The sequence below is a fragment of the Somniosus microcephalus genome, chromosome 3 (assembly GCF_052327205.1).
Source record: "Somniosus microcephalus isolate GS21.2 chromosome 3, FLI_Smic_1.0, whole genome shotgun sequence".
NCBI classification, from domain to species: Eukaryota; Metazoa; Chordata; class Chondrichthyes; order Squaliformes; family Somniosidae; genus Somniosus; species Somniosus microcephalus.
In genome coordinates, this window is record NC_140989.1 from 96,157,365 (window position 1) to 96,170,358 (window position 12,994).

Here is a 12,994-nt window from a genome sequence, read left to right on the forward strand (position 1 = left end):
TTTCAGTATTCCGTAGGGACCGCACCCTCTGCGACACCCTAATCCACTCCTCTACCACCCCCAGCACCCCTTCTCCTTTGCCCGGCACCTTCCTGTGCAAGCGCAGGAGATGCAACACATGCCCTTATACCTCCCCCCTTCCCATTGTTAAGGGTCCCAAACACCCCTTCCAGGTGAAACAGCGATTTACTTGTACTTCCTGCAACTTAATATACTGTATTCGCTGCTCACGATGTGGTCTCCTTTACAATGGGGAGACCAAACGCAGATTGGGTGACCGCTTTGCAGAACACCTCCGTTCAGTCCGTAAGGGGGACCCCGAGCTCCCGGTGGCCTGGAACTTTAATTCACCGCCCCATTCCCACTCAGTCCTCACCGCCCTCAGCGTAAACTCGAGGAGCAGCATCTCATCTTTCGATTAGGCACTCTACAGCCCTCTGGACTCAACATAGAGTTCAACAATTTGAGATCATAACCTCGGCCCCTATCATATATATATATATTTTTTTTCCCCCTCCCACATGGCAGCTGTCCTTCATTCTGCCAGTGCAATTCACACTCCAACTAGAGCCATCCTTTATTCCTTAATCTGTCCCATTACCACCTCCTCTTTCCTTGAATATCTCTTAATGTCTCTCAATGTCTCTTAATCTCTCCTGCTCTCTATCCTATCACTGACCTTCCCTTTTGTTCTTTCATCCCCTCCCCCTTTTCCCAGCCCCTAACTTGCTTTAAAATCTATTCTATTTCCTGCTTTTTTCCAGTTCTGACAAAAGGTCTTCGACCTGAAACGTTAACTCTGTTTCTCTCTCCACGGATGCTCCCTGGCCTGCTGAGTTTTTCCAGCGTTTTCTGTTGTTATTTCGGATTTCCAGTATCCGCAGTATTTTGCTAGAATATTAATTTAATTGCCTTGAAAAAATCCTGTCTGAGTGTTGGTAGTCGTGTGATGTGTGGGACAGCACAGCTGATCCTGATCTCACCTGACTATCAGAACACCTCCTATTGTGACAATATGGGTTTCCCCCCACTCTGTGCAAAACTACTAAATGGTTGTCATTAAAACTAAATGAAGAATAAAAACAGTAAATATTGGAATAAGGGAGGAAAGCTCTACATCTCAGATGCCATCAAGGACCTTCCTTTCCCTCGGTACTGAGAGTGACCGTCAGCTGTCACAAATGTAAATCTCCTTCCTTTGGACTCTCCAATGGGTCCAATTGGGATCAGTGGCATAAACAAATACTGGGAGAACAAGACTCTTAGAGGGCATGAGTCTGAGTGCTGTGCTCCCAGCTCCCCAGCATAACATAAAAGCACCTTTTCGTCTGATCAGTCTGTGCTGGATTTAAATCCAGATGCCATTGATGAAAGGAAAGCCTCTGTGCTGCTCATACCTGATATTATTCTAAAATGGTTCAATTCAACAGATACGTCAGTAAGTTAAGTCAAATTAAATGCAGGCAATTATCAGCTGTAGATGAGTGGAATATTTTAATTTTCACAGGATTGAATGTACCAAAACCAGCGTTCATGTTGTAGGGGGTTTTGTTCCAGGGGCTTATTGTAGGTCAGCCAGTTATGTTTTCCTGAGCTGCCCTGCCCGCTGTGCGGTTGCGAATCGCTTTCCCCTTCCTGATTCTGAGCTCAGGACTTATCGAGTGGTAACAAGGACAAACGAACAGACCAGTGGATTGGTGCAAGGAAAACCAATGTTTATTAATTAGGAAAGCTAACACTACAAGAAAAACAGTATTATACAGAAGATAAAAGAAATCGCTATGGATGCAATACAGTTTTACACTTAACGGGAGAAGAAACGGACACAACGAGGGAAAAATTCTAAAATCACAATTTTGTAATACCCCTTTAACTCCCACCCTTAACACCTAGCTAGGTTGTCTTGTGACGGCCAGAAAGATCATGCTCACCGGTGAAACAGATGAAAAGGCCTGGCCCTTGTGCCCCGCTGCTGCCGTCAAAATGTGCTTGTGATGCTTTCTAGATGGTTTTCCTTCTTGGTTGCTAGCAGACAAACAGGACACTGGGCCAAGGCGAAGAGAGAGAGAGCGAGGTGCTGGGCCGCCCCAGTTATATCCTCTCGGCAATGTGTCATTGTCGCGCCTCATCAGCCCGTTCCATTGTTCGATTTGGGCTCGAAAATGTAAGACAAGAGGACCTTGATTTTGGCCCATTTACGTTGATGGCACCGATCAGTACCACAACTGCCTTTCCATTGTTTTCTGAATGTCCTTAATTGTTCTGAATGTTCCTCAATTGTTCTGAATGTTCCTCAAGCAACTGGGACTATCTCCGCCCGAACTTAGATTGTGTAGGCAAACAATTGATAACCTGCCTCAGGGCGTGAATACAACTGAGCTTGCCTCATTGCATTGTTCAAATTAAACATGCAGTCTGTGAAGCTATCAGAAAATCCATATGGATGCCGCAGGCCCTTTGGCCATGTGTCTGAGCGCAGCCATTTTGAGAGGCCCTGGATTTTTAAAACACAGTCACTCCAAGGTTTCTTTAATAACTCCAATTAATCTTCGGGGGGGGGGAACATATGAAATTTTGCGAATCCCTTCAATGTCAAGACCTAGCAGTGGGTGCCAATCCCGTGTGTATGTTTCCAGTGACTCGGATGAGGAGTGGACGCCTAAACATCTTGTGAAAACCCACCAAGTAAATTGAATGTGTTTTCTTTGTTAAAGTATTAAATGTGCTTTTTTATCACCCTGATTATAACCAGTTTGTCCAGCAGCTAGTACATATTTTTGTCAGGAGGCAGTTACTTTGAAGCTTTGGAGAGCTGGAGAGGTAAGTAAATTGTCTGATCACATTGTCTCTTATACTTGTGTAAATTTTCTTTTCCAATTTTTATCTGCATAATGTATTGATTTTTTCGAGCCTGAATAAACTAGATGGGGTCGATTTTAACTCAGGTGCGGGGAATTGTCGGGTTCCCCGAATTTCGTGTTTCCCACACGAATCTAAATGGGTGTGTGAGATTGATGCAATTTTAACTCAATTGGCCAATTGATTTCCAACATGTGGGAACCCTTGGCAAATGAGTATTTCCAGTCAGAAAGTCGCATAATATGACGTCATCATTGCTGCTGCATTTAAGGTCTGCAACAAGCCTTGCTTCTTCTGCAGGCTGCCAACCTTTTGGCATTTGATGGCACAGGAACCTGCAGGAACAATGGTCAGCGGGAGGACAAGATCATCTCCTAAATTTGATGAGGCATCACTGCAGGCATTGTTGGATGAGGCTAGGGCCCACAGGGAGGTCCTGTTCCCTTCTTCAGGGAGGAAGAGGCCTCCCAGTCAGACGAAGGCTGTGTGGCTACAGGTGGCTGGGGAAGTCAACTCCTTGGGGCTCACACGGCGCATCTGGATGCAGTGCAGGAGAAGATTCCATGATCTTCATCGCACTGGAAAAGTAAGTATGAAGTTTCCATCACCCTCAATCTGATCCCTATTGCCTTTCCTCACCAGCACTGAGCTTCAGCAATCTCTTCCTCCACATCCCACTTGACACTCACATTCATGCACCCTTAGCCATTCCCTCTCTCTCTATGCTCACATTCACATAATTATTCGACCATGCAGCCCTCACACTCCCTCTCACTCTGATGCTTTGAACACAACTGACAACACACAGGGAAGGCCCTTGGTCTTGCAACCTCACTCCATCTTTGTCTCCTTCTAAGTATCAATGCTATGCAATCTCTACACTCACTCCCTCATTCTCACTCAACCTCCACTTGTCTCCCTCATTGCAGGAAAAGAGAGCTCACAACAGGAGAGAGCGAGCCAGGACAGGAGGAGGGCCACCCTCATTAGCCCAGCTCACCCCCTGGGAGGAAGCCGTCCTGGAGATTGTCGGGGATGATACAGAGGTGGAAGTTGGGGAAGGACAGACAGGTGCATCCCCACAAGCTGGTGACAGAATAGTTTTCCATCTCTCTCATTGACATTGCATGAGTCGTTGATAATGATTCTGAAGCTACATCATATGGACTTATGATCATCTGCAAAATGCAATGTGCATGTAACCTTGGCATCACATCTCTAACTCTTTCCATTACTCCCCCACAGGACCATCGAGAGCCCCCGTCCCCACTGTGCAGGAGGAAGAGCCTGAGATTCCAGACTCCTCAGAGGAATCTGCAACCTCTGAGGGTGCAGCGTCAGCAGAATTAAGCGCACCCAGCACCAGCGCAGACAGTCACACCTTGGGGGGACCTTCAGGACATAGAGTAGTGTTGTCACCTGGTGTATCACAGCTCACAAGTGAGCATCAGCAGATTGTGGAGACAGGGACAGCAGTGGAGTGTCCTCGTCGGAGGACACAGGACTCTGCCAGCTCGGCTCAGCTGCATGTCGACCCTCTGCCTTTGGGTCCATCCATAAGATCAGAGGTGATAGAACTCCATGCACAGATGCAGGAGTCTCTGGCAGGTTTTGTCTCCAGGGTCGCTGCGAGTGTGGAGCGAATGGAGGAGTCCATAGTGACCATGAGCAGAGCCTTTTTGGAGTCAGTGGCACATGAACGCATCAACACGGAAAGGATGGCTACCTACATGGAAATGATTGCTGCCTCCGTGGTAAGACAGGCTACCGTAGAGGAGAGGATGGCTACGGTAGAGGAGAGGAGGGCTACGGTAGAGGAGAGGAGGGCTACGGTAGAGGAGAGGAGGGCTACGGTAGAGGAGAGGAGGGCTACGGCCATGGAGGAGGTTAGTCACCAGGGTAAATCCATGTTGACTTTGTCCGATCCTGTCACTGTTTTCCAAGTGCTTGATTAATCTACTGGAATTTTTTGAGGATGTAACTGGTAAAATAGATAAGGGAGAACCAGTGGATGTGATGTATTTGGACTTTCAGAAGGCTTTCGATAAGGTCCCGCATAAGAGATTAGCGTGTATAGTTAAGGCACATGGGATTGGGGGCAAGGTACTGACTTGGACAGAGAACTGGTTGGCAGACAGGAAGCAAAGAGTTGGAATAAACGGGTCTTTTTCTGAGTGGCAGGCAGTGACTAGTGGGGTACCGCAGGGATTGGTCCTAGGACCCCAGCTATTCACAATATATATTAATGATCTAGACGAGGGAATTGGATGTAATATCTCCAAATTTGCAGACGACACAAAGCTGGGTGGGCGTGTGTGCTGCGAGGAGGATGCCGAGAAACTCCAGTATGATTTGGACAGGTTGGGTGATTGGGCAGAAGCATGGCAGAAACAGTATAATGTGGATAAATGCGAGGTTATCCACTTTGGTGGCTAAAACAGGAAGGCAGATTATTATCTGAATGGCAATAGATTGGGAGAAGGGAAAGTGCAACGAGACCTGGGTGTCCTTGTACACCAGTCGTTGAAGGTAAGCATGCAGGTGCAGCAGGCAGTTAAGAAGGCAAATGGTATGTTGGCCTTCGTAGCGAGAGGGTTCGAGTACAGGAACAAGGATGTCTTGCTGCAGTTGTACAGGGCCTTGGTGAGACCACACCTTGAGTATTGTGTGCAGTTTTGGTCGCCTTATCTGAGGAAGGATGTACTGGCCATGGAGGGAGTGCAACGAAGATTTACCAAACTGATACCTGGGATGGCAGGAATGACGTATGAGGAGAGATTGGGTCGATTGGACTTATACTCGCTGGAGTTTAGAAGAATGAGAGGGGATCTCATTGAAAGTTATAAAATTCTAACAGGACGAGACAGACTAGATGCAGGAAGGATGTTCCCGATGGCGGGGGAGTCCAGAACCAGGGGTCTGAGGATAAGGGGTAAGCCATTTAGGACTGAGATGAGGAGGAATTGCTTCACCCAGAGAGTGGTGAACCTGTGGAATTCTCTATCACAAAAGGCAGTGGAGGCCAATTCATTAAATATATTCAAGAAGGAGTTAGATATATTTCTTAAGGCTAAAGGGATGAAGGGATACGGGGAGAAGGCAGGGACAGGGTACTGAATTTGGATGATCAGCCATGATCTCATTGAATGGGGGGCCGAATGGCCTACTCCTGCTCCTATCTTCTATGTTTCTATGTTTCTATGAAGGAGGGGGTGTCTTATGAAGAAAGGTTGAGCAGGTTGGGCCTATACTCATTGAAGTTTAGAAGAATGAGAGGGGATCTTATTGAAACATAGGATTCTGAAGGGGTTTGACAGGGTAGATGCAGAGAGGATGTTCCCCCTTGTGGGGGAATCTAGAACTAGGGGGCAGAATAAGGGGGCACCCTTTTAAATCGGAAATGAGGAATTTCTTCTCTCAGAGGATCATGAATCTTTGGAATTCTCTTCCTCAGAGAGCTGTGGAGGCTGGGTCATTGAATATATTTAAGGTGGAGATAGACAGATTTTTGAATTGTAAGGGAGTCAAGGGTTATGGGGTGCGGGCAGGGAAGTGGAGTTAAGGCCAAGATCAGATCAGCCATGATCTTATTGAATGGCGGCGCAGACTCGAGGGGCTGAATGGCCTACTCCTGCTCCTACTTCTTATGTTCTTTGCTTTGTGAAGGGAACATGAACAATGAAAACATTACCAACCAGCAGATTGGACAGAAACTGGTGAACTTGGAAAGGTTTGTCTTAACCTGTTGATCGTGTACTATTAGTGAAAGTTGCAGCGAGCAATATGAACAGTTTAACAGATACAGTAATATTGGTGCACAGTCGGGTGGAATAGTTCATTGTTATTGGTAGATCTTTCATGGCGTTGCTCACAGGTAGTCTGGGGCCGGGAGCTTGTTTACTGATGGTTACTGAGCCCCACTCTCAGCTCCTCACTGTTGACCGGCTCTTCCCAGCCCTTGATTTTGGTGCTCACTCCCTGATCTATAAATGTAGACAACCACTTATCATTGGTAGACCTCCCATGCCATTGCTCATAGGTAGTCAATGAGAGTCAGCATGGATTTGCGAAGGGCCGGTCATGTCTGACTGATCTAATAACCTTTCGGAGGAGGTCAGCAACATGGACAAGGGAGTGTCTCTGGATCTTGTATGTGTGGACTTCCAGATGGTTAAATTATGAGGACAGGTTGCAGAGACTGGGCTTGTATTCCCTCAAGTATAGAATATTAAACGGTGATATAATTGAGGTGTTTAAGATGTTCAAAGAGTTGGTAGGGTAGATCGATAAAAACTATTTCCTCTGGCGGGGAAATCCAGAACAAAGGGGCATGAGCTTAAAATTAGAGTTAGCCTGGTCAGGGATGTGATGTCAGGAAGCACTTCTTCTCCCAAAGGCTAGCGGAATTGTGGAACTCTCTCCCCCCATATCTATTGAGGCTGGGGGTCAATTAAAAACTTCAAAAATGAGATTGGTAGATTTTTGTTAGGCAAGAGTTTTAAGGGATGTGGAACCAAGGCGTGTATTATGTAATGAGAAAGGGTTAATTAGCAATCTTTTTGTGCGAGGCCCCTTGGATCGGAGCGATCATAATATGATAGAATTCTTCATGAAGATGGAGAGTGAAGTAATTGACTCAGAGACTAGGGTCCTGAATTTAAATAAAGGAAACTACAATGGTATGAGGCGTGAGTTGGGTAGGATTGATTGGGGAATGCCACTCAAAGGGTTGACGGTGGATAGGCAATGGCAAACATTCAAAGATCGCATGGATGAACTACAGAATTTGTTCATCCCAGTTTGGCATAAAAATAAAACAAAAAAGGTGACTCAACCGTGGCTAACAAGGGAAATTAGGGATAGCATAAGATCCAAGGAGACGACATATAAATTGGCCAGAAAAAGCAGTAAACCTGAGGATTGGGAGCTGTTTAGGATTCAACAAAGGAGGACAAAGGGATTAATTAAGAAGTGGAAAATAGAGTTTGAGAGTAAGCTTTCAGGGAACATAAAAACTGACTGTAAAAGTTTTTATAGATATGTGAAGAGAAAAAGATTAGTGAAGTCAAGCGTAGGTCCCTTGCAGTCAGAATCAGAGGAATTTATAATGGGGAACAAAGAAATGGAAGACCAATTAAATACATACTTTGGTTCTCTCTTCACAAAGGAGGACACAAATAACCTCCCAGAGATGTCGGGGAACATAGGGTCTAATGAGAGGGAGGAACTGAAAGAAATCAGTATTTGTAGGGAAATTGTGTTGGGGAAGTTCACGGGATTGAAGGCCGATAAATCCCCAGGGCCTGATAATCTACATCCTAGGGTACTTAAGGAAGTGGCCCTAGAAATAGTAGATGCATTGCTGGTCATCTTCCAAAATTCGATAGACTCTGGAACAGTACCCATGGATTGGCGGGTAGCTAATGTTACCCCACTGTTCAAAAAGGGTGGTGTTATGTTCATAAATAAATAGACGTTTCATTATGAACAGCTAGCTTGAGCTAGTCATTTATTCAGCCATGTGGACTAGTGTACAGGCATCCATCTTGACTACTGCCTTGTGGGTAGCCCCCTACTAAACATACAGCTGCACCTAGTGTACCATTCTAGAATGACATGTTACTGATCATTACATCCCCCTTCCTTAGAGGTTAAACAAAATCAATATCAATCAATATCAATCAATCATAATGACATAAACATCTTCACAACAGTCAACACATTTTCAAAGCTTTACTTTATGAACTCTAAGCTTTTCATTCTTTTTTTACAGTTTTGTTTGTACTCAAAGATTAAGTCTATCAGGCTTTTTTACTTCACATGTGGATCTTCATATAAGAACATAAGAACATAAGAACATAAGAAATAGGAGCAGGAGTAGGCCAATCGGCCCCTCGAGCCTGCTCCGCCATTCAATAAGATCATGGCTGATCTGATCCTAACCGCCAATCTACTATCACAGAACCATCTCCTGAATCTAACAGAATTAGACACACGAAATAGGAGCAGGATCAGGCTACACGGCCCTTGGGCCCGCTCCGCTACTCACAGGGCCATGACCGATCTGAACCTAGACTCATGTCCAAATTCCTGCCCGCTCCCCGTAACCCTTAATTCCCTTTACTTCTAGGAAACTGTCTATTTCTATTTTAAATTTATGTAATGATGTAGCTTCTACAGCTTTTTGGGGCAGCATATTCCATGGACCTACCACCCTCTGAGTGAAGTAGTTCCTCCTCATCTCAGTTTTGAAAGAGCAGCCCCTTATTCTAAGACTATGCCCCCTAGTTCTAGTTTCACCCATCATCGGGAGCATTCTCCCCGCATCCACCTGATCCAACCCCTTCACAATCTTATATGTTTCAATAAGATCGCCTCTCATTCTTCTGAACTCCAATGAGTAGAGTCCCAATCCACTCAACCTCTCCTCATATGTCCATCCCCTCATCCCCGGGATTAACCGAGTGAACCTTCTTTGTAATGACTCGAGAGCAAGTATGTCTTTTCTTAAGTATGGACACCAAAACTGTATGCAGTATTCCAGGTGCGGTCTCACCAATACCTTGTACAACTGAAACAATACCTCCCTATTTTTATATTCTATCCCCCTAGCAATGAAAGCCAACATTCCATTGGCCTTCTTAATCACTTGCTGCACCTGCATACTAACCTTTTGAGTTTCATGCACCAGGACCCCCAGATCCCTTTGTACTTCAGTACTTTCCAGTTTCTTGCCATTAAGATAATAACTTGCTCTACGATTTTTCCTGCCAAAGTGCATAACCTCACACTTTCCAGTATTGTATTCCATCTGCCAAATCTCTGCCCACTTACTTAGCCTGTCTATGTCCCCTTGCAGGTTTTTTATGTCCTCCTCACTCACTACTTTCCCCCCCCATCTTAGTATCATCTGCAAACTTTGATATGTTACACTCGGTCCCCTCCTCCAAATTGTTAATATAGATTGTAAGGAGTTGGGGACCTAGCACTGACCCCTGCGGAACACCACTAGTTACTGATTGCCAGTCTGAGAATGAACCATTTATCCCAACTCTCTGCCTTCTGTTAGATAGCCAATCCTCTATCCATGCCAGAATATTACCCCCAATCCCGTGATTTTTTATCTTAAGCAATAATCTTTTGTGTGGCACCTTGTCAAATGCCTTTTGGAAGTCTAAATACACTACGTCCACTGGTTCCCCTTTATCCACCCTATATGTTACTTCCTCAAAGAACTCCAGCAAATTTGTCAAACACGACTTCCCCTTCATAAAACCATGCTGACTTTGTCCTATTAAATTATGATTATCCAAATGTCCTGTTACTGTCTCCTTAATAATGGACTCCAAAATTTTACCTACCACAGATGTTAGGCTAACCGGCCTATAGTTTCCAGCCTTCTGTCTACTGCCCTTTTTAAATAAGGGTGTTACATTAGCAGTTTTCCCGTCTGCCGGGACCTTTGCCGAGTCCAGGGAGTTTTGGAAAATTATTACCAATGCATCCACAATCCCTACCGACACTTCCCTCAAGACCCTAGGATGTAAGCCATCAGGTCCAGGTGATTTATCCGCCTTGAGTCCCATTAATTTACTGAGTACCACTTCCTTAGTGATTTTGATCGTGTTTAGCTCCTCCCCCCCTATAGCCCCCTGTTTGTCCAGTGTTGGGATATTCTTAGTGTCCTCTACTGTAAAGACTGATACAAAATATTCATTCAGTGTTTTTGCCATCTCCATATTTCCCACCATTAATTTCCCAGTCTCATCCTCTAAGGGACCAACATTTACTTTAGCCACCCTTTTTCTTTTTATATAACTATAAAAACTCTTACTATCTGTTTTTATATTTTTTGCTAATTTACTTTCATAGTCTATCTTCCCTTTCTTAATTAATCTTTTTGTTATTTTTTGCTGTCTTTTAAAGTTTTCCCAATCCTCTATCCTCCCACTAGATTTGGCTACCTTATATGCCCTTGTTTTTAGTCAAATACTATCCTTAATTTCTTTACTTAGCCACGGATGGCTGTCTTTTCTTTTACACCCTTTTCTTCTCAGTGGAATATATATATTTTGGAAGTTGTAAAATAACTCCTTAAATGTACACCACTGATCATGTATCGTCTTACCCTTTAATCTATTTTCCCAATCCACTCTACTCAATTCCGCTCTCATACCTTCATAGTCTCCTTTATTCAAGCTTAGCACGCTTGTTTGAGATCCAACCTTCTCACCCTCTAATTGAATATGGAATTCAACCATGTTATGGTCACTCATTCCAAGGGGATCCTTTACTAGGACATTTTTAATTAATCCTGTCTCGTTACACAGGACCGGATCTAAGGTTGCTTGCCCCCTCGTCGGTTCAGTTACATACTGCTCAAGAAACCCATCCCTAATACACTCAATGAACTCATCCTCAAGGCAGCCCTGCCCAATTTGATTTGTCCAATTAATATCATAGTTAAAATTCCCCATAATTATAGATGTTCCCTTATTACAAGCCTCAACTATTTCCTGATTGATACTCCGTCCAACAGAGTTGCAACTGTTCGGAGGCCTATTGACTACGCCCACTGGTGTTTTTTTCCCCTATTATTCCTTATCTCCACCCAAACTGTTTCATTATCCTGATCTTTTGACCCAATATCATTTCTCTGTATTACAGTGATTCCTTCCTTTATTAACATAGCCACCCCACCTCCCCTTCCTTCCTGCCTGTCCTTCCTGATCGTTAAATAACCTGGTATGTTTAATTCCCAGGCATTGTCACCCTGCAGCCATGTTTCTGTAATGGCCACAAGATCATACCCATATGTAGTTATTTGTGCCATTAACTCGTCTATTTTGTTACGAATGCTATGTGCATTCAGATAGAGAACTTACAAATATGTTTTGTGACACTTAGTTCCTGCTTTTGCCCTTTTTATTACTTTACCTTTTACTCCATACCTTCTGCCCCTTCCTGACACGCTCTGGTTTTTAATTTCCCCACTGCTACCTAAGTCTATGACCTTCTCTGTTGTCATTTTTATTATTTGCTCTCTAGGAACCTCCCCCCCACTAATTAGTTTAAAGCCCTCTCTACAGCCCTAGTTATATGATCCGCCAGGACTCTAGCCCCAGCACTGGCCAAGTGAAGCCTGTCCCAACGGAACAGCTCCCTCCTGCCCCAGTACTGGTGCCAGTGTCCCAGGAAGCTAAACCCATTTCTCCCACACCAGTCTTTGAGCCACGCATTTAAGTCTCTAATTTTATTTGTCCTAGCCAAATTCGCTCGTGGCTCAGGTAATCAGAGATTATTACCCTTGAGGTTTTGTCTTTTAATTTGAACCCTAGCTGCTCATACTCCTTCAACAGAACCGGCTTCCTAGTCCTATCTATGTCGTTTGTACCAACATGGACCATGACAACTGGATCCACCCCCTCCCCCTGCAAGTTTCTTTCCAGCCCAGAGGAGATGTCCTTAACCCTGGCACCGGGTAGGCAACACAGCCTATGGGACTCTTGCTCTCGGCTGCAGAGAACTCTATCTATCCCCCTAATAATACTATTCCCTACCACTACAACATTTCTATTTACTCCCCCCTCTTGAATGGCCCCCCGTTCCACGATGCTGTGGCCAGGTTGCTCATCCTCCCTGCAGTCCCTGCTCCTGTCCCCACAGGGAGTAAGAAACTCAAAACTGTTGGACAAGAGCAAGGGCTGCGGCTCCTCCAACACTACCTCCTGGATCCCCGTACCTGCCTCACTCATAGTCACACTGTCCTGTCCCTGACCATGGGCTACATCTGAATTAATTAACTTCATAGGTGTGACCATCTCCTGAAACACAGAGTCCAGGAACTTCTCCCCCTCCCTGATGTGTCGCAGTGTCTGAAGCTCATACTCCAGCTCATCAACACGGAGCTGGAGTTCCTGTAGCAGCAGACACTTGTCACAGACGTAATCACCGTGAGCCTCAATGGGGTTCACCGGCTCCCACATCTCGCAACAGTAACACATCACCTGCTCCATTCTATGTAATTAATTAAATTTTTTATTGTTAGTTATGGACACCCTCTGCCCGATTATAGATGCTAGTATCCCCTTTAATTTATTGGATTTAAATTAAATCAATCCCTCTAATTACACCA